The sequence below is a fragment of the Pan troglodytes genome, chromosome 3 (assembly GCF_028858775.2).
Source record: "Pan troglodytes isolate AG18354 chromosome 3, NHGRI_mPanTro3-v2.0_pri, whole genome shotgun sequence".
NCBI lineage: Eukaryota > Metazoa > Chordata > Mammalia > Primates > Hominidae > Pan > Pan troglodytes.
In genome coordinates this window covers 7,043,948-7,066,466 of record NC_072401.2, presented here as the reverse complement: position 1 = coordinate 7,066,466, position 22,519 = coordinate 7,043,948, and positions in this window count along the sequence as shown.

Below are 22,519 nucleotides of genomic sequence, written 5' to 3'. Positions count from 1 at the left end.
GTCCCAGGACAACCACAGAAAAATTGGATTGCTGCCCCAAATCTGACAGCTATTTGCATTTTGCATCTTTTCCCTGCATTCCTTCTGTGTGTTCTCTGCATTTCCACACTGTCATCTATGAAAATACATGACACTGGTAGTCAGGGAATAAATGTCTCCTTTCAAAACATTTTCTATTATGGTAAAATATATGTCTTGTATTAATATTAGTCCGATTTCACATTGCTATAAAGAACTGCCTCAGACTGGGTAAATTATAAAAGAAAGAGGTTTAATTTATTCACATGGCTGGGAAGGCCTCAGGAAACTTACAATCACGGCGGAAGGCAAAGCAGGCACATCTTACATGGTGGCAGGCAAGAGAGAGCATGTAAGAGCTGGGAAAACTGCCTTATAAAACCATCAGATCTCATGAGAACTCACTCACTATCACGAGAACAGCTTGGGGGAAACCACCCCATGACCCAATCATCTCCCACCAGGTCCCTCCCTCAATACCTGGGGACTACAATTCGAGATGAGATATGGGTGGGGACACAAAGCCTAACCATATCACATTTACATCATGTAACATAAAATTTACCATTTTTACCATTTTAACCACTCTAAGTGTCCAGTTCAGTGGCATTAGGTACATTCACAACACTGTATAACCATCAACGCTATCTATTTCCAGAACTTTTTTTCATCATCCCAAACAGAAACTCTGTACCCATTGAACAATAACTCCCTATTTCTTCCTCCCCACTGGTAACCTCTATTCTATTTCCTGTGTCTATAAATTTGTCTATTCTAGGAACCTTATGTAAGTGGAATAATACGATATTTTTCTTTTCGTGCCTGGCTTGTTTCACTTAGCGTAATGTCTTCAAGATGCATCCATGTTGTAGCATGTATCAGAAGTTCATTCCTTTTTACAGAAAAATAATATTTCACTGTATGCATATACTGCATTTTGCTTATCCATTCATCTGTTGCTGGACACTCAGGTTGCTTTCATCTTTTGGTTTTTGTGAATAGTGCTGAACACTGGTGTACAAGTATCTGTTCGAGTCCCTGCTTTTGGTTCTTTTTGGTATATATCTAGGAATGAAATTTCTGGATCATATGGTAATTCTATGCTTAACTTTCTGAGAAACTGCCAGACTATCTTCCACAGCAGTTTCATGACTAAATGTCATTTTGAAAAATTTATCTTAGCCAGGCATGGTGGCTCATGCCTGTAATGCCAGCACTTCGGGAGGCGAAGGTGGGTGGATCACCTGAGGTCAGGAGTTCAAGACCAGCCTGACCAATATGGTGAAATCCCATCTCTACAAAAAACACAAAATTAGCCGGGTGTGATGGCAGGCGCCTGTAGTCCCAGCTACTCTGGAGGCTGAGACAGGAGAATTGCTTGAACCCAGGAGGCAGAGGTTGAGTGAGCTGAGATTGTGCCACTGCACTCCAGCCTGGATGGACAGAGTGAGACTCTGTCTCAAAAAAAAAAAAAAAAAAGAAAAATTTATCTTTAATATTGGTAAGATGTCAATACAACCCAAAGTGATCTACAGGTTCAACGCAGTTCCAATCAAAATACTAATGACAGTTTTTTCGTAGAAATAGGAAAATCCTTCCTAAAATTTATGTGGAATCTCAAAGGATCCCAAATAGTGAAATAATCTTGGAAAAGAACAAAGTTCAAAATCTCACCCTTCCTGATCAAAATTTACTACAAAGTTACAGTTATCAAAACAGTGTGATACTGATATAAAGACAGACATATAAATCAATGGGATAGAATAAAGATCCCAGTATTTTTTTAATATATATATAAATGTATATAATATATATTTAAATATATAATATATTAATATATATTATATATAAATGTATATAATATATATTTAAATATATAATATATTAATATATATTATATATAATTTACATATTGTTATGTACAATAATTATATATTATATAAAATAATTATATATTATTATATATAATAGTTATATATTATATATATTAAAATTTTTTCAATGATTTTTTCCAATGAATGTTAGCTAAAGTGTCAAGACCATTCAGTGGGCTAAAGGATAGTCTTTATAACAAATGGTGTTGAGAAAACTGGGTATTCACATGTAAAAGAGTAAAACTGGACCCTCAGTTTATATCCTATACAAAAATTATTAAAAATGGATCAAAGATCTAAATGTATGAGCTGCAACTATAAAACTCTTAGCAGAAAACATAGAGGAAAAGATTCATGACATTGAATCTGGCAATGATTTATTGGCTATGACACCAAAGCATAGGCAACAAAAGAAAAAATAGATAAACTGGACTTCATCACAATTAAAAACCTTTGTGCATCAAGGTTAACACACTGAAAAGGCAACCCATGGAACGGGAGAAAAAGATTGCAAATCACATATCAGATAAGAGATTAATATCCAGAATATATAAAGAACAACCACTCAACAACAAAAAACAAACAACCCAATTAGGAAATGGGCCAGAAGCGTTGGCTTACGCCTGTAACCCCTCCCAGCACTTTGGGAGGCCGAGGTGGGTGGATCACTTGAAGTGAGGAGTTCGAGACCAGCCTGACCAACATGGTGAAACCCCGTCTCTACTAAAAATACAAAAATTAGCTGGGCATAGTGGCAGGCACCTGTAATCCCAGCTACTTGGGAGACGGAGGCAGGAGAATTGCTTGAACCAGGGAGGCAGAGGTTGCAGTGAGCTGAGATTGCACCACTGCATTCCAGCCTGGGCGACAGAGCAAGACTCCCTCTCAAAAACAACAACAACAACAAAAGCAATTAAGAAATGGACAAAGAACTTTTCTCCAAAGATATACAAATGGCCAATAAGCACATAAAAAGATGCTCAACATCACTGATCGTTAGGGAAACGCAAATCAAAACCACAATGAGATAGTGCTTCATAACCATTAGGATGGCTATTGTAAAAACAAACAAACAAACAAACAAACACAGAAAATTACCAGTGTTGGTGAAGATATGGGGAAAATAAAACTGAAGATAGGGAGAAATACCTGGTGCTAGCATAGCTGGTGGCAATGTTCTATGGTGCTGCCACTGTAGAAATGAGTATGGCAGTTCCTCAAAAAAACAAGCTGGGTGTGGTAGCTCATGCCTGTAATCCCAGCACTTCGGGAGGCTGAGGCAGGAGAATTGTTTGCATTCAAGACCAGCCTGGGCAACATAACGAGACCCTGTCTCTACAAAAAATTTAAAAATTTTAAAAATTAAACACAGAGTTACCATATGATCCAGCAATTCTGCTTTTGGGCATATAGCCAAAAGAACTGAAATCAGGGACTCAAATAGATATTTGTATACCCCTGCTCACAGCAGCATCATTCACCATAACCAAAATGTGGAAACACCCAAATGTCCATTGACAGATGAATAGATAAGCAGAATATAGTATATTCACACACTAGAATGTTATTCAGCCTTAAAAAGGAGGAAAATCACTCCCAGCATCGTGGCTCACGCCTATAATCCCAGCACCTTGGGAGGCCAAGGAGGGAGGATGGCTTGAGCCCAGGAGTGTGAGACCAGCCGGGGCAACATGGGGAAACCCAGTCTCTACAAAAAAATAAAAATTAGCCAGTTGTGGTAGTGAGCGCCTGTAGTCCCAGCTACTCCGGAGGCTGAGTTGGGAGGATTGCTTGAGCCCAGAAGGTTGAGGCTGCAGTGAGCTGAGATCGTGCCAGCCTGGGTGACAGAGTGAGACCCTGTCTCAAAGAAAAAAAATGGGGGAAATTCTGACCCATGCTACAACATGAATGAACCTTGAAGACATTATGCTAAATGAGACAAGCCAGTCACAAAAGAACAAATACTGCAGGATTCCACTTACATGAGGTTCTTGGAGTTGTCAAATTCATAAAGATAAAAAGTAGAATGGTGGGTGCCAGGGCCTGGGGGAGAGAGGAATGAGTGTTAGTGGTTAATGGGAACAGAGTTTCAGTTGGGGAAATTGAACAAGTTCGGGAGATGGGTGAGGAGGTGATGGCTGCGCAACACTGTAAATGTACTTTTTAATTTATTTTATTTATTTGTTTGTTTGTTTATTTATTTATTTTCGAGACGGAGTCTCGCTCTGTCGCCCAGGCTAGAGTGCAGTGGTGTGATCTCAGCTCACCGCCAGCTCTGCCTCCCGGGTTCACGCCATTCTCCTGCCTCAGCCTTCCAAGTAGCTGGGACTACGGGCGCCCGCCACTACACCTGGCTAACTTTTTGTATTTTTAGTAGAGATGGGGTTTCACTGTGTTAGCCTGGATGGTCTCGATCTCCTGACCTCGTGGTCCACCCACCTTGGCCTCCCAAAGTGCTGGGATTACAGGCGTGAGCCACTGTGCCTGGCCTATTTTTTTATTTTTTTGAGACAGAGTCTCGCTCTGTCACCCAGGCTGGAGTGCAGTGGCACAATCTCGGCTCACTGCAACCTCCACCTCCTGGGCTCAAGCAGTTCTCGTGCCTCAGCCTCCTGAGTAGCTGGGATTACAGGCATGCACCACCATGCCTGGCTGATTTTTGTATTTTTAGTAGAGATGGTGTTTTGCCATGTTGGCCAGGCTGGTCTCAAACTCCTGACCTCAGGTGATCTGCCCGCCTTGGCCTCCCAAAGTGCTGAGATTACAGGCGTGAGCTACTGCACCTGGCCTGTGAATGTACTTACGTTTTTTTTTTTTTTCAGAGACTGGGTCTTGCTCTGTTGCCCCAGCTGGAGTGCAGTGGTGTGATAATAGCTCATTGCAGCCTCGAACTCCTAGGTTCAAATGATCCTCCCACCTCAGCTTCCTGAGTTGCTGGAGCCAAAGGCATGTGCCACCAGGCCCAGCTAATTTTTATTTTTTTGTACAAGGTCTCACTGTGTTGCCCAAGCTGGCCTTGAACTCCTGGCCTTAAGTGGTCCTCCCACCTCAGCTGGGATTACAGGCACGAGCCACTGTGCCTGGCTGTGAATGTACTTAAGGTCCCTAGAATGGTACACTTAAAATGGTTAAAATGGTAAATTTTTAAGGCTTGTGTATCTGACCACAGTAACAAAATATTTACCTATCTATCATTTATGTATCTAGTTTCCTTCTTACACCATTCTGACCTTGTCTTCATTACAGCCTCCTCCTAGGATGTGCTACCTTGCCAGGGCCTGCAGACAACCACCTTCGACCAGCCCTCCCCTCCCAGCCCCTTCACCCGGAACCACGCAGAGTCTAGGTCCTGGGAAGTGCTGTAGTAATCAGGACGTGGAGCTCCTTAGTGTATATTTGACATCTCTTAAATGTCTCCGGAGTCTACAGTGTGCCGGGCACTTCCTGGCCATCTTGCTTGATCCTTGAGACAACTCTAACAGAAAACATTATGATCCTCGTTTTACGGATGGTAAACCTTGGGCTCACAAAGGTTAAGTGACATGCCCAAGGTCATAGAGCTAGAAGTGTGATCTGAACCAGGTCTGCTAATGCCTACGCCTTTTCCAGTCTGAGGGATCTTCATTTACTCCGGAAGATACCCAGGAGTGAACCTTCTTGGGAGTTTGGGAGTGAACTCCCTGTCTCTGGAGGTGAACAAGGAGAGACTGGGTCATGACAGAACGTGGATGCAGCAGAGCTGTCCCATGCATTGGGCAAGGGCTTAGACTGGAGAACTCTACGATCCCTTCCAGCTCTGAAAGATTTGATTGTAATTGAGGGCCAGAGAAGACACGTGACTTGCTCCAAGTCACGCAGCTGAAACCCAGGTCTCCTGATTGCTGACTGAAAATCTGAGAAAGAGGGATGGTACACGGCAGGTACGCAGCTAATGTATGGAATCAGTTGAGGACCCTGGAGACACAACTGTGAATGTATTCATTCAGTCAATGAGTAGTTGACTGAGTTGTCTGAGTTATCACCACGTGTGAGACCCGGAAGATATGCACCTCTGCGGGCGGACAGTGAAGGGAGCACGTTCCTAATGGAGGGAACAGCTCTTGTCAAGGCTTGGGGTGGGCACAGGGGGCAAGGCAGAGGGCGGCTGGGTGAGGCCAGGGTCAGCAGCTGTGACATCTGCTTGATGATTTGGGTCTTGTCCCAAGGCTGGTGCCCTGACCCTTTGTGGCCATGGCCTTCTGAGACTCTATTGCGTGAGGAGCAGAGTGTGAAATGAGGTTGGGGAGGGGGACAAAGAAGCCTCAAGGAAGGAGCGTCGCCAACATGGCACGTTTCAAACTGGTGGGATTCTCATCCCCCTCTTCATGGACCTCCTTGTCTTCTGGGATTTCGTACCTCATGGAGGCTGAGCAATTCTATCACCCTGAAACAGAACTAGCCGACACCGCAGATGAGGAAGGGCGGTCCTCTCTCCCAATCCACACCCACACATGGTGTCCTCCACCTCCTCCCCTCATCCCCTCCTTCCGTCCTTTGCTCGCTGGAGCTGCTGTTACATGGGGCTCCTGCCTCAGGGCCTTTGCAGGGGCTGTTCCCCCGCCTGGAAAGTTCTTCCTGCAGAAACCTTCATGGCTTGTGCCCTCACCTCATTCCTCTCTCTGTTCAGAGGTCACCTGCTCGGGCTGGTCCTTTCTGGGTCCCCCTCTAAAATTCCCATCCCCGTTGCTTCCTAGTCCCTTGCTCTGCTCAACTCTTTTCTCATTGGCACTGATCCCTCTCCGATCCCTGCTCCGCAATCACTCTGTTACTCCCCACGTGCGTTTGATCATTTGTGACTCTTGTTGATCATCCCGCCCTCTGGAAGTAAGGACGATGGGGCAGGATTCTGTTTGCTTTGGTCATGGCTCTGTCTCCCGCCCTGGGGCAGGACCTTGTACACAGCAAGCACTCGGCAAATATTTGTTGCACAAATGAGTGGGTTTCACACGTGAGTTTTGCAGAGGGAAAGCCCAAATTCACCTGCTCTGACCCCTGAACTCCGGCCTGCTCTCAGGAGAAGCAAATTCTCCACGTGCTCTCAAGCTGTCCTGTCCGTGTGTATATGTGCGTCGGAGGGCCAGGTGGGCTTTTCCCCAGCAGCGGCAGGCAGGAGGCGTCCTCTTCTTCAAGGCTCCAGGGCCACCTCCTCTGAGGTTTGGTGAGCACAGAGGGAACCCTGTGTGCACCGGGCTGACTGCACACTGCCACTCACTGAACTCCCCTGGAGATCCCAGCAGGTGGCCAGAGGGGAGACTGAGGCCTAGAGAGGGTAAGACACCTGCCCAGGGCCACCCTGTTAGAAACTGGCAGGGCCAGGACTGGGCCCCAGGTCCATCTGGGGACCCTCCTGCCCACCCTGTGCTGGTCTTCAATGGGCCGGTTTTTCAGGGAGTCCTGTGGCATTACCCAGCAGCTTGCTGGTTCCGAGGAGTGCGAGGTCTCTCCAGAGAGGTCTGGGGGCCCAGTGCAAAGATCACAGGCCTGCACCACCCTACGTGTGCGTGACCCCAAGCAGGTCAGCCTCTCTGGGCCTCAGTTTTCTCAGCTGTGAAATGAAGGACTTGGCTGGGCTGACTTTCAGTTCCTGTTTGGTTCTGAGCATCCTAGCTTTTCCCCATGACCGAGGCTTCCCTGAGAAGGAGGCACTTTTCCAACAGGTTGAGTGTACCTGGCTCCCTGGGCCAGGAGCTGGAGGCTTTAAAAGCAAAATAAGAACTTGGTGAGTCCTCCCGGGCTGCTCCCGCCTGCCTTCCTGCGGCCTGGCCACTGCGGGCTGCCTGGAGAGCTCCCAGCCATCAGCCCACGCCCAGCTGCAAGAACAGCTGAGTCACCCTGACGGGTCCAGTCACCCTGAGATCCAAGCAGGCCTCAGCAGAGCCGAGTGACCACCTGGGCTGGCCCAATTCGGTGCTTGGCTCTCTGGAAGGGCACCTTCATGAGAAGCCACTAGGTCAGACAGGGCCCCCCGTCCCCAGCGTTGGGGAGAAACCACAGCAGCAGCCCCTCAGGGTGCAGAGAGACCTGGGGGTCCTCTCGGGGTCCCTTCTGGTTACCAGCACTTTAGGCTTAAGCAGAAAGTGTTGTGGGCCCTTGTTTCTTAGGTTTGATGTCAAGAAAGCAGAAGGTGGATTTGGAGCATAATATCTGGAGATCCATGAACCGGGAGGATCAGAGATCCTACCCATGAGCCTGGGCGCGGTGGCTCATGCCTGTATTCCCAGCACTTTGGGAGGCCAAGGCGGGTGGATCACTTGAGGTCAGGAGTTCAAGACCAGCCTGGTCAACATGGTGAAACCCTGTCTCTGCTAAAAATACAAAAATTCGTAGGGCGTGGTGGCATGCGCCTGTAATCCCAGCTATTCTGGAGGCTGAGGTGAGAGAATCGCTTGGACCCAGGAGATGGAAGTTGCAGTGAGCCAAGATCGTACCATTGCACTCCAGCCTGGGTGACAGAGTGAGACTCCATCTAAAAAAAAGGAAAGAAAAGGAAAGGAAAGAAAAGAAAAGAAAAGAAAAGAAAAGAAAAGAGATCCCACCTGTGCACCCATTGAAGACCAGTGCACCGTGTGCATGGGGGCCCCCAGACAGGCCTGCGGCTGAGTCCTGGCCCTGCCACCTTCTAACAGGGTGTCCCTGTCTTACCCTCTCTGTGCCTCAGCAGGAGAAGTCATAATAACAGAAATAATGGCGATGTTGCCTGGCCAGTGAGCCCTGTGCCCTCCTGGCCATCCCCGTCTCTTGATCTCTCCCTGACTCTGTCCGCAGGGTACCCCCTCTGCAGAAGGCCTCCCTCACCCTCCCCTGCCTCACTGGGTCTGTGCTCCCATCACTGCCCGCGCCCTTACACCCGGGACCCTCTTTACCGTTCCACCTTCACTAGCACGGCGGGTCCCTGAAAACAGCCCCTGCTGTGCACCCCGTTCTTTTCTCGGGGCCTGTGGCAGTGCCTGCACCCCAGCTGAACTCGGCAGACATAACTGAGCACAGAACGTGTCCTGTCCAGTAAGTTTACTTTCAACAATTTTTCAGAGAGGTGTGTAACTTCTCCAAGAGTACACAGCCAGAAAAAGGCAGAATTTGAACTGGCCTCCTCCTAGGAGTTGGCTCTTCTTGTTCCATGAATCTCAGAGCCAGCTGCACATGAGGAGAGGCGCCTGTGTGTGCTTCTGTCTGTGGGACGGGGCGGCTACAGGCATGAGCTCCAGGGGCAGGGACCTTGAACTGGCAAATACCGTGCTGTCATTGTGGAACCAGAGGCTGAGAGCCCCTTGTCTCTCCCAAAGGGTCCCCTTCCTCCTCTAGGCAACCCTAACATCTTGTACAAAATGCTACCAGTAAGTGCAGTGGGGAGGCTATAATTAGGGCAGCCCAGATTTACTGGGTAGACTAGGAGACCCTGGCGAATTTCACCCCTCTGAGCACGGGCCCTGTCACCTGGCCATTGGAGGCAATAAGACCCGCCCCCACCCCCATCTGATGATCGCACTTCCGCTACAAGCTCTCTGACAAAGGGTGGCCCACCCTTGGCTTGCACATGTCCAGTGGCTGGAAACCGCTCTACTTCCCCAGGGTGACAGATGGTGAGCAGTGACTTCTAGTAGGTAGCTTCGATCCCAACCCCGCCAGGAGGCTGAATCCCTTTGGGCCCCAAGAACTGGAGAGCTCCACAAATGCGAACAACTCAGAGTGAGCGAGCTGTTTTCTCCTGAACATTGAGAGAGCTTGCTTGTTTGGGAAGACAGATTCAAAGGCAGATTCTTCGCTGGCAGAGTTATTTCTTTGGCAGTTATCTGCCTTGAGCAGAAGTGGCTTTGGGACACCCAGACAGCCCTGCAGGCTTGTGAGCCCAGATAAATGTCAAGTCCACGCCCGTGGTAGGCTACGACAAAACACCCTGGGTGGAGGAGGCGAGTTTAGAGGTGGCCACTGCGACACTGAAGACAATTTTCTTCCCTAAACGAGTTGGGTTGTTCTCGTGTGATCCTAGCCAGATGGCAAGAAGATACCACTAAGGGCATTTAGAGAAAATCTTAAACGATTTTGTTTGACTTTAAAAAATCCATTCTCGGAGCTCAGCAAATGAAGTTGTTTTTCTTTCTTGCTTTTTTTCTTTTTTTAACTCTGATGTCATTTTGTTTTTTCTCAAAAATTTTTCACATTACAAACATCGTATGTGTCTATTGTAGATAGCATGAAAAACTCAGTGCAACATAAAGAACAAAATAAAAATAATCTTCGATCCATCACCCAGAAACAACTGCTGTTATAATAACGTTTTGATGAACTCTCTTTCTCATCAGTAGAGTTATACTTTTATCACTTTTTTTATTTTTTATTTATTTATTTTTTTGAGACAGAGTCTCACTATTTTGCCCAGGCTGGAGTGCAGTGGTGTAATCTAGGCTCACTGCAACCTCTGCCTCCCAGGTTCAAGCGATTCTCATGCCTCACCCTCCCAAGTAGCTGGGACTACAGGTGTGCACCACCATGCCTGGCTAATTTTTGTATTTTTCGTAGAGACAAGGTTTCACTGTGTTGGCCGGGCTGGTCTCAAACTCCTGGCCTCAAGCAATCCGCCCACCTTGGCTTCTCAAAGTGCTGGGATTACAGCCGTGAACCACCACGCCTGGCCAAGTTATACTTTTAAAAAAAGAGTACATAGGTTCACAGAATAGGCAGTGAGAAAACAAAATTAAAAAAATGAAACAGAACATTCTATCTCTTCTATCCACTGCATCTGAAGGACAGAGCTGCCAATGAGACGGACAAGGTCTACCCTCTTAGAGCTTGCAGCTTAGAGGGGAGACAGAAAATAAACATATAAGTTAACATTCGGATTGTTTCCAATTTTCCTCTGTTACAAACACCACTGCAGTGATTTTAGCCAAGTGTCTGAATACTCATGCGTTGATTGCATGAGAAACTCTCTAAAAGTGGGATTTATGAGATGGGTTTTTTGCATTCCATAAAAAATCTCTGTAATGATCACCTTTATGCATATTTGTATGAAAATTATGTTGATATTATCTGATAAGTACCTCTTCTGCCTGCATTAGACACTTTTCAATATAGATTTTTTAGATCAGAAGGGATTTTACAGGGTTTCTGTCTAGGCGAACCCCTCATCCCTCTCCAGCATCACAGCTTACATACCCCCAGGAATGGAGAGCTCACTCCTTCCTCAGAAAGTTCATTCTATTTGCATGGCTCTGCCTCTGGGAAACGTTCCTTTATATTGACATAAAACAGATCCTCCTGGGCTTCCACTAGTGACCCCGGTTCCTGAGCCTGCACAGAGCAGATCCAGGCCTCATCCCCGCACCCACCCTGCTGGAATGGAGGTCAGCTCCACAGCCCCTCGAGGTCCTCCCTTTACGCGCACTGCTTGCCTGGCTCTCACCCACTGCTAAACGGCAGTTCCTTTCTTGGGACTCCACTCCAGGACTGCCTCGCCTCCCCCAGGGAGGCTTCCCTGACCACCCCTCCCCAGGGAGTAGTGGCCTCTGCACCTGGCCTCGGTCCCTGCCTCCATGGAAGCCCTTCTCATGGCCTGCCCCCCCTCCCTGGGCTGCACCCTGCCACAGGGCCATCTCTGCAGGCAGCAGGCACTGGATGAAAACCTGTTGCATGAATGAGTGGAGGACGGGATTCTAGTGTCTGTATCTCTGACAACTTCTGTGACTGCGGCATTCCCTGTGTTGGATGCAGGCCACTGTCCTCCACTGTAAAATGGACACACAATCAGCTTTCTGCTCTTGTTGGTCCACTTGTTAGTTTACTTAACAAGAAGTGCTCACTCAACAAGTCCTGGGAGCCCACACTGTCCTGGGAACTGAGGACACAGGGCAAGCAGGGCAGGACAGGTCCTGGCCCCGGGGTGCTCCAAGTCTAATGGAAATCGGTAAATAAGCATTAGCTCCATCAGTGAGGTCTAGAAAGGAGCTATGCAGGCACTGGACAGAGAATTCCAGGGAAGCAGCTCCTAATGTGGCGGGGGCAGCCACCCAAGGAAGTGGGTGTTCCAGCGGAGGACGATCCAAATGCGGCGGGGCAGCTGCCCAGGGAAGTGCGTGTTCCAGCAGAGGGCGATCTTCACGTGAAAAAGCCAGGGGCAGGATTCCAGGCCCAGGGAACAGCAGGTGTGAAGGTCTTGAGGTGCGACAAAGCCAGGGTGACCCCAAAAATGGATGAGAGGCCATGGGACTGGCCTTGGCATATTCCTTAAATCAAGGTTCATCGAGCAGCGGTGTGTGCCAGGCCTGGGGCTGATGGTGCGTTCTGGGTACCCTGGAGAGGAGCCTGCCCCACCACTGCTCTGGAAGGGCTTAGAGGTGAATGGGGAAGATCAGATGATCAAATATGTATATATGTGTATGGCAAGGATTCCTGCTAAAGGGGAAACTCAGTCTCTCTCCTGCCTGTGTCCCCTGGTCTCATTAAGTAATTGATCTAGTGAATCATTGCTTCATGGATTCATAGATTTACTTCTTAATTGCATGGTTAGTTAGTTCATTCATTCATCTAACAGATCTTGATTGTGGCTTCCTCTGAGTCAGGCACTGTGTGGGGTCTGGGGAATGGATGTGAACAAGACGGACACCTCCTTGATCCTGGGAAACATACCCTCTAGAGGGGCGAGACAAGGACAAATACCCGGAGGAACTCCAACAAGACCGATGAGACTACAGAGACAGGAAACAAGAAAACTTAAGCTTAGGCAAGGAGGAGAGGGGGAGGGGAGGGGGAGGGGGTGGGGAAGGAGGGGAGGGGAGGGGGAAGGAAGGGGACAGGAGGGGGAGGAGGGACAGGAGAGGGGGAGGAGGGGGAGGGGAGGTGGACGGGGAGGAAGGGGAGGGGAGGGGGAGGATGGGTGGGGGAAGGAAGGGGAGGAGGACAGGAGAGGGGGAGGAGGGGGAGGGGAGGAGAAGGAGGGGGAGGAGGAGGGGGAAGGGGAGGAGGGGAGTGGGGGAAGGAGGAGGAGGCCACCCCAGGAAGATCAGAGGAACAGCTCGTGCAAAGGCCCGGCACCCTGTGGCCTTGGTGAGCGTGCATCCCAGAGGGAGGCCTGCCCTCTCTCAAGGGAGTGAGCAGCAGCAGCCTGCTCGCCGAACACGTGTCTTACCCCTAACAAATCGCCCCTAACTCAATGGGGCCGCCAACAAAGAGGTGCCCCGGTCTCTGGCCACACACAGCGTGTGCGTCTTCCTGGAAACCAGCAAAGCGCAGCCTCCCCCCGCCCCCGGCTCCCGGGCTGGCACGGCCTCCTCCCTAAGGAGGCCCCAAGGAGCAGGCGGCTGCGCGGTGGGAGAGAGAACAGGGCTGCTTTATGAAAGCCCCACAGGGCGGCCGTGGGCAAACAGAAGGCCCGAGTGTGTCCACGGCGGGCAGGCCGGGAGCTCAGAATAGCTCATTGAGCCTTGGTGGCTGGGCCAAGAGTGCAGCCGGGAAGAAACAGGTCTTTATTAAGGGGAGGCCCGGCACAGCCTGAAACGAAGAATGCTCACGCCAGGCCACCCATCTGCCACCCGGGCTCTGGGAGGCCACAGGAGCATGCACAGATGCGGCGAGTCTAAATTCATCGTCCATAGGAAGCTGTCTTACGTGGGAGAACTTACCCCCAGTCTTCCTTCTCTCCTCCTCCCCCAGGACAGAAACAAAATTAAAAATGTTTCCACTGAAAGGTGAATAGTGCCTCACAAAACTCTGTCCTCCTCGCCCCCTGAGCTCAAGGACTCTCCAACAATTTCAGAAAGTAGGTGCCTTGAGTAACCCCATTCTGCAGATAAAAAGACTGAGGGTCAGAGAGCACCAGTAACTTGCCCAAATTCACAGCTAGTAAAATAATGGTACAGGAGGCTGGATGTGGTGGCTCATGCCTGTAATCCCAGCACTTTGGGATGCCGAGGTGGGCACGAGGTCAGGAGGTCAAGACCAGCCTGGCCAACATAGTGAAACCCCATCTCTACTAAAAATACAAAAAATTAGCTGGGCATGGTGGGGGGGCACCTGTAATCCCAGCTACTTGGGAGGCTGAGGCAGGAGAATTACATGAACCTGGGAGGCAGAGGTTGCAGTGAGCCAAGATCACGCCACTGCACTCCAGCCAGGGTGACAGTGCGAGACTCCATCTCCGAAAAAAAAAAAAAAAAAAATGGAACAGGGATGGAACCAATCTCTGCCTGAACGCCATGCTCATGTATTTTATCACCACAGTGTGTGTGTGTGTGGTACGTTGTGTGTGTGAGGCATGTGTGGGATGCATATGTGCATAATGTTTGTGTGGTATGTGGCGTGTGTGTACATGATGTGTGTTGTGTGTGCATGTGTGATATGTGGTGTAATGTGTGTGATACACATGCATGCATGTGTACGTGTTGTGTCTGCATGCGTGTGTGGTATGATTGTGTGTGTGATGTGTGTGCATGTGTGTGTGGTATGATTGTGTGTGATGTGTGTGCATGTGTGTGTAGTATGATTGTGTGTGATGTGTGTGCATGTGTGTAGTATGATTGTGTGTGATGTGTGTGCATGTGTGTGTGGTATGACTGTGTGTGATGTGTGTGCATGCATGTGTGGTATGATTGTGTGTGATGTGTGTGCATGCGTGTGTCGTATGATTGTGTGTGATGTGTGTGATGTGTGTGCATGCATGTGTGGTATGATTGTGTGTGATGTGTGTGACGTGTGTGCATGTGTGTGTGGTATGATTGCGTGTGATGTGTGCATGTGTGTGTGGTATGATTGTGTGTGGTGTGTGTGCATGCGTGTGTGATGTGTGTGATGTGTGTGCATACGTGTGTGATGTGTGTGCATGCGTGTGTGGTATGATTGTGTGTGATGTGTGTGCGTGCGTGTGGTATGATTGTGTGTGATTGTGTGTGATGTGTGTGCATGCGTGTGTGGTATGATTGTGTGTGATGTGTGTGCGTGCGTGTGGTATGATTGTGTGTGATTGTGTGTGATGTGTGTGCATGCGTGTGTGGTATGATTGTGTGTGATGTGTGTGCGTGTGTGTGGTATGATTGTGTGTGATTGTGTGTGATGTGTGTGCATGCATGTGTGATGTGTGTGATGTGCGTGCATGCGTGTGTGTGCACATGCTGCCTAGTTGTTCCAAGACACATCCAAAAATTCGACCTGGCCAGGACAGCAGGGGTAGGCCACCAGGCTCACTCACAGCAGCTGGTGGAGAAGCAGTCCCGGGGCCCTGCCTGCCAGTGCCCTGAGCTGGGCGCCTGCTCTTCCGGCCACTGTTTCCTTCACGTGTCGGGGCCTCCTGGAGTTTGGTCCATCCCTGGCAGGCTGGTGGGCAGGATGTGGAGCTGGGCCCGGGAGTCGGGGGGCCCTGGTCTTCCCAGCCCCTCAAAGGGGGACCCAGTGATGACAGAGCTGCAATGCCCCTGTCCACTGTCCCCAGCCTGTCCTCCCCTTTGTCTTCCTGTAACTGAAGACCTTCCTGGTGACACACTGCAAGCCAAGGCCCCAGGAGCAGCCTCTCCCTGACACCCCGCTCCCACGTGTTCCTTGGCACGTGATGCTCTGACAGTGCCCCCAGGCACCTGGGCAGGTCCCCACCCCCCTGTCTGTGCAGGCTTTCCTTTCCTGGGGCTCCCTCCCTCGCCTGATCCACCTGGCAGCTTCCTTTGCCCGCTCTGCCAGGGCTCTGCCAAGGCCGAGGCCCAAGGCCGTCTTCGCTGACTCCTCATTGTTGCCCATGCTGTATCCTCTGAGCAGTCCAGCCCCACACGTGTCCCTCTGGCCCTGCTGGCGCTGGCTCGGTGGCCAGTGCTAACTCGGCTGGCCTACCCTCGAGCTGCTCCCTGCTAGGGCGGAGTGGCCACGGTGGGTGTTCCCGTTACTTTGGCTGCAGAGCACATTCATTCAGCTCACAAAGTCTGTGGGTCAGGAATTGGGCAGGACACAGAGGGAATGGCTTGTCTCTGTGTCATGACGTTTGGGGCCTCCACCGAATGACTCAGAGGCTAGGGCTCGAACATGGAGGCTGGGTCGCTGCCATGCTGGCTGGCTGGGGGGCCTTGGGTCCTCCCACATGGCCTCTCTGCACTGTCTCGTCGTGTGGGCTGGCCTGGGCTTCCTTGCAGCGTGGTGCCTGGCTTCTTTCAGAATAAGTGTCCTGAAGCATAGAGGAAGATGGTCAGGAGACCCACGGGGTGGGCCAAGTGTCCAAGTCACGCTGTGCAGAGGACATAGGGATTTGTCGCTCAAGGGCACGTGATCTGCCTATCCCCAGAGCCTGATGCCAGGCTGGCCCCAGCAGGTACTCGGGAGACTTGTGGTGGTCTGTTGAGCTCACGTAGTCCCCATCACAGACTCCAGATGAGGAAACCGAGGCCCAAAGAGTCGCAATCATTCACTCAAGGGCCTCAGCTCTGGGGACCCTTCCAGCTGCACCATGCTGGCCCCCAGTGCCCAGAGACGAGAAGTCCAGGGACCCAAGGCCTGGGTGTCAGTGTTGACATCAGGCAGAGCTGGCCAGGCCCCTCTTGGGGTATGTGGACAAATGCTTGAACTTTGGTAGGTTCCAAGCACAGAGCAGGGTCAATGCACACTTGTGATGAGCGTATGTCCTTACAGTCATGCTCTGTCACCCGGTGACTCCCTCGTCCCCCACCAACTTCAGTCAGGGACAGCCTTAGGGATCTGTGGCAGTGTGGTACAGACTGCAGTGCAGACTGGGCCTGTTGCCTGCGGGCAGACCTCAGGATGAACAGGCGGCCACTGAGTGTAACTCCACTCTGATGAGTTACTCCCAGTGAAGTCCCCAGTGGCTCCTGTGGTCCCCAGGATAAAGGTCACAGTCTTTAAAGGTGGTAGTCTTTGAAAGATCCCGCCTGCTCCCTGTCCTCCTTGCCAGCCTCAAGTTGTCAAAGCCTCAGAGGTTCCCACACCCTGAAGTCAACCATCAGCAGAACAAGATGCCCACGCTCTGCAGGCTGCAGGGGTCGAGGCCAGCAACCTGGCTGCAGAGCCCAACTCCTTCGCGGCTGGTTTTGGGCCCCAGGTGCTCTCCAGGGCTCTTGGGGTGAAGCCTAAATGCCTTGCTTGGCCTGAACTGGTCCCTCTCTACAAAGCAGCGCCTCTCACTCCCTCCTCATGGCCTGGGAATAACGGGAGAGGGGGAGATGTGTTAGGATGGAGGCTTTGACAGGGATGTAGATAAGCATGGCTACCTCTGGGCGCTGCTGAGCTGCCTATCAGGCTTTCCTTGTGTGAGGCCAGGAGCCCACTGGGAAGTAACTTGTAGCAGTGGAAGAGAAAGTCATGGGGGTCAAGTGTGGTCACAGGCCAGCAAGCCTGGCTGCAGGGGAAGGGAGACTCGGGCAAGTGGAACATCAGCTTCAGTCGCTCATCAGACCTCTGGCCGGGGCCCCATTGGCGTCAGCCGCTCATCAGACCCCCGGCCGGGGCTCACGGCTCTGCCAGAGCACTGCACTGGGACGGGGCTGGAGGGTCCACCCGTACTCACTGGTCGCAATAGCCAAGAGGGGGAAGCAACCCAGGTCCACTGACAGAGTGGCTAAGCCAAGGGGGGCACACACAGCATGGAGTAGTATTCAGCCCTAAAAAGGAAGGAGATTCTGACACAGGCTACAATGTGGATGAACCCTGAGGACACTACGCTCAGTGGTAGAAGCCAATCACAAAACGACGAATACCGCAGGGTTCCACTTCTGTGAGGTCCCTAGAGTCGTCAAATTCATAGAGACACAAAGTAGAACGGGGGTGCCAGGGGCTGGGGCATGGGGAATAGAGAGCTAGTGTGTAATGGGGACAGAGCCTCAGCTGGGGGAGAAGAGAAGGTTCTGAAGATGGATGGGTGGTGATGGTTGTGCATTAATATGTATGTACTTAATGCAAGTAAATTGTACTCTCAAAATGGATAAAATGGTAATTTATGTTACATGTATTTTACAATTTTAGAAAAAAGATAATAAAAACTGGCTAAACTGAAAAAAGTCAGTAAGAAAATAAGAACAATTACATTTCCAACTTAAACGTCTTTCTGAACTGTTTTATTTTTTGAGGTAGATACTATTTATTATTTCTCATTCTACAGGTGAGAAATCTGAGCCTTGGAGATGAGAGATAATTCACCTGATGTTATATAGATAGGCAGTGGCAGGACAAAACTTTGGGCCATTTCTGACCACGACGCTATATAATTTGTCTTCTGTTCTAGAGCATTCTTGTGTATGTCAACCCATTCCTAAATCCCGCAGTACATACAACATATCAAGTTTGTTTTTTCTCCCTCCCTCTCATTGGCATTTACCATCTTTCTTGAATTTTGGATCGAATGTCTGAACAAGTTTGTAAAGCAGTAGTGCTGGCAGTTGAAAACTGAAAATCAGCATGTTCCAAACCACTCCTAATTCTCACATCACTAGCAAACACACATACACAGACACACACACTCACACTCACACACACACACCCCTTCCATCTTGCTGGCTCTTATTTCAATTAATAGTGTAACAGGAAACAATCTTCTATTAAGAAATCTACCAGAAAGTGTTTTCAAGTCTAGGAATTGCGACAGATATTTAGGGAGTCTGGTGTGTGTGTGTGTGTGTGTGTGTGTGATGAAGTTTCGCTCTTGTCACCCAGGTTGGAGTGCAGTGGCGCAATCTTAGCTCACTGCAACCTCTGCCTCCTAGGTTCGAGCAATTCTCCTGCCTCAGCCTCCCAAGTAGCTGAGACTACAGGTGTGGGCCACCACACCCAGCTAATTTTTGTATTTTTAGTAGAGACAGGGTTTCATCATGTTGGCCAGGCTGGTCTCGAGCTCCTGACCTCAGGTGATCCAGCCACCTTGGCCTCCCAAAGTGCTGAGATTACAGGCCTGGGCCACTGAGCCCAGCCAACTCTAGTGTTTTTTGTTTTTGCTTTTTTTTTTTTTTTTAACATGAGAAAACACTGAAATGGGTTTTCTGGGTTTGCCAGTACAAGTCTCAGATTGAGACAAAAGAAAAAGAGTAAAATTATTCTGCACAACTAAAGTAATAGGTTGTCTTCTTTAGGTGAGAGAGAGAGAGCGAGAGCGAGAGCGAGAGAGCTGCTTGAAGGCACTAGCAGGCTGCCAGCATCTGCAGAGCTCCTGGACCAGGGTCTCAGGAATGACACAGGCCTGGGGTGGCCTGATGTTTGGGGCTGTTTCCACCTCAGAGACATTTGGTGATTCGGGAGGACACTGGGGCCCTGGGCGATGTTTTTGACGGAGTTGGATGGGGGTGTGCGCTGGTAAATGTCTCCCTTTGCTTGGGACCCCAGAGGCCTTGGATCCCAGCAGCCAGGGTGAACTGGAAAGAAAAGGAGCACAGGGCAGGTGTGACTCGGGAGCAGCACTCAGATGCCGGAGTTGATCCATGAAGGTTCAGCGGACTGAGTGTGCCTACTATGAAACAAATGCTTGTCAGGTCAGACAAGGAGAGTCAAGTCCGATGATATCTTGTTTATGAGCCGCATCTAGAGCGTAAGGATGGAGCAGGGAGGAAGGGGGAAGGTTGGAGGAAGACGCATCCACAGGCCCTGGCCAAGGGAGGCGGGAGCTGGGCTGACGGGGGAGCAGCCTGTGGGCCCTGAAACCCTCCCTGCCCTCCTTGCCAGCACCTGCTCATCCTCAATGTCCCTGTCATTCCCTCAGTGGGTACGTTTTCAGTGCCTTCTCGGTGCTAGGTGCCTGGTACCAGGTGTCACGGATTCAGAGTGGACAAAATGGAAAAACACCACAATCTTCCTCCTTGTTGGGGAGACAGACAAACTGTACATAAATAAATGATCGTGCTCCTTTCGGGGAGAGATAAGAGCCAGGTGGACATAAACAGGCCTTGTCTCCTGCCCCCACCAGACAGGGCACGTCCAAATTAGCACCCTGTCTGCCTCCCTCACCTAATTTCCTCCCCTCCTACCCCCATGCAAATATAGCCACTGTGCCTTGGGCTGCAGCTGCTGTCCCCACTCTGTCTGCACACTGGGAGCCCCTCGAGCATGGACAGGATCTTGGGGCTCTGAATTTCCAGTGCCCAGTGACCGTAGCAGGATATAAGGCTTTAGTTTCCCGAGGACAGGGGCTGGACCAGCTGTTTTCAGGCTTTTCCCGCTCCTGCAGCGCCCCCTGGTGTGGGGGGACCAGTCTCTGCAGCCATCGCGGACCCCACACCCCACAGCCAGAGGGTCCTCGCATCCTTCCTGATGACCAAGTTCCCTCCCACGGGCTCACACCCCACCGCTGGAACCCTTGCTTCCCTTGGACCATGAACAGTATAGAGGAGAAGCTCTCATTCTCCATTAGTGGGTCAAATGGTTTCAGTCACTTTGGGAAATGGTGGTTCGTGGTTTTTTAAATTAAATTAATTTTTTTTTTTTTTTTTTGAGACAGGGTTTTGCTCTGTTACCCAGGTTGGAGGACAGTAGCACGATCACAGCTCACTACAGCCTTGAACTCCTGGGCTCAAGTGATCCTCCTGCCTCAGCCTCCTGAGTAGCTGGGACTACAAGGCACGAGCCACCGTGCCTGGCTAATTTTTGTATTTACTTTAGTAGAGCCGGGGTCTCACTATGTTGCCCAGGCTGGCCTCGAACTTCTGGCCTCCAGTGATCCTCTGGCCTAGGCCTCCCAAAGCCCTGGGAATACAGGCATGAGCCACTGTGCCTGAATCTGGATAACTTCTCAGCACATAAAAGGAGTCTTCTTAGAAGGATAGTTCTGTAAGTTCTGTATCAACATCCCAGGGCACGATTAGGAACAAAGCCCCATTGGAGCCCACGGGAATGTCTGTGTGGTGTTTGGCTGAACCTTAGGTTGGACTCAACTGGATTGGGCGTCTGACTTTCTCACCCACTGGCCTGCCCAGCTCTTGGGAAAGAATCACATCTTGTTTTTCTTTGTGTCCTAGTCCTCCCATGGTGCTTGATTTCTGAGCAAGCCCTTAGTCTGACTGAATTCTCCTGTCTGCCTTTCTGTCTCGCATTCCTTATGGGGTGCCTACATTTTGTGTAGTCGTTCATTCACTCAGTCATTCTGACAATCGCTTATTGCACAGATATGTGAGTGTACCAGGGATGTGCTACCTGCTTGCTGAGCATGCAGCCAAGTGGACGCAGCTAACATCCACTTGTTACTCCAGGTGAGTAAGGTAGACAGTCCTCAGATAATGACACAAACACATTTCACAAACTGTAAGAAGTGCTATGAAGGGGACACTTCATATGTCCCCTTTCCATGTCCTCATATGAAAGATGCTATGGGGCATCTTTCGGGGTCAAGGGAAGGCTGCAGGGGAGTGAGCAAGGGGGCAGGAGCCAGCTCAAGCCAGAGAACAGAAATTGGGCTTTATTCCAATGTGAAGAGAAGCTAATGAGAGCTTTAGGCAAAGCCCAATATGTCTGATTTATGTTGTTTAAAGACCCCTTTGGCTGATGTGTTCCATGCAGGAGTGGCTTGGAGCGGGGAAGGGGAAGCAGGAGACCACTTAAGAGGCTGTTGAGTGGCCCAGGAGAGATGCCAGTGGCTTGGATGGGTTGGGTAGCAGTGGGGATGGACAGAGCACTGGGAATATGCATTGTGGGAGTGCCAAGGTGGATAGGTGGATATTAGTTCTTTTTTCTTTTTTTTGAGACGGAGTCTCGCTCTGTCGCCCCGGCTGGAGTGCAGTGGCGTCATCTCCGCTCCGACTCCCAGGTTCACACCATTCTCCCGCCTCAGCCTCCTGAGTAGCTGGGACCACAGGCGCCCACCACCATGCCTGGCTAATTTTTTTTTTTTGTATTTTTAGTAGACAGGGTTTCACCATGTTAGCCAGGATGGTCTCGATCTCCTGTCCTTGTGATCCGCCTGCCTCAGCCTCTCAAAGTGCTTGTGAACTACCGCGCCCGGCCCCTAATTACTGCTTTTGAATGTTAACTTTAAGTGAAAAATCTTTTAGCAATGTTTTGTTATGTAAGGATATTTTCATATTCAGTGACTATGTCATCGAAACACATGAATTACTTATAGGGGTACCAGCAGTTGCTGAATATTAAATGTAGGTTACTTGTTCTTTCAGCTTCTACATTCAGAGTTCCTTAATTTGTAGTCAATGAACCACCTGAATAAAAAATGTAAATATGTGACAATGAAGGTCCACAAAAGCTAGGTGCAAGATTACATGATCAGATTCTTCACAACACACAGCTAAATGAAAATACAGCTACTCTATGAACCTCAAAGATCTTTGATGACACTGCAAATGACACAAAAGCAACCTAAGCTGTATGCTTTTTTAGCGTCTACTATTTAGGAGGGCCACCTTATAAAATAGATTTGAATCTCAATAAAAGTCTACTGTATCCGCAGGAAAATCCTAATACCATTCACTCACACAAATAATTTAACTATCCATTTCAAGAGGAAAGAAATATACCATGCTCTGGACGGGCGCGGTGGCTCACGCCTGTAATCTCAGCACTTTGGGAGGCCGAGGCAGGTGGATCACGAGGTCAGGGGATCGACACCATCCTGGCTAACACAGTGAAAACCCGTCTCTACTAAAAAAAAAATACAAAATACAAAAAAATTAGCCGGGCAT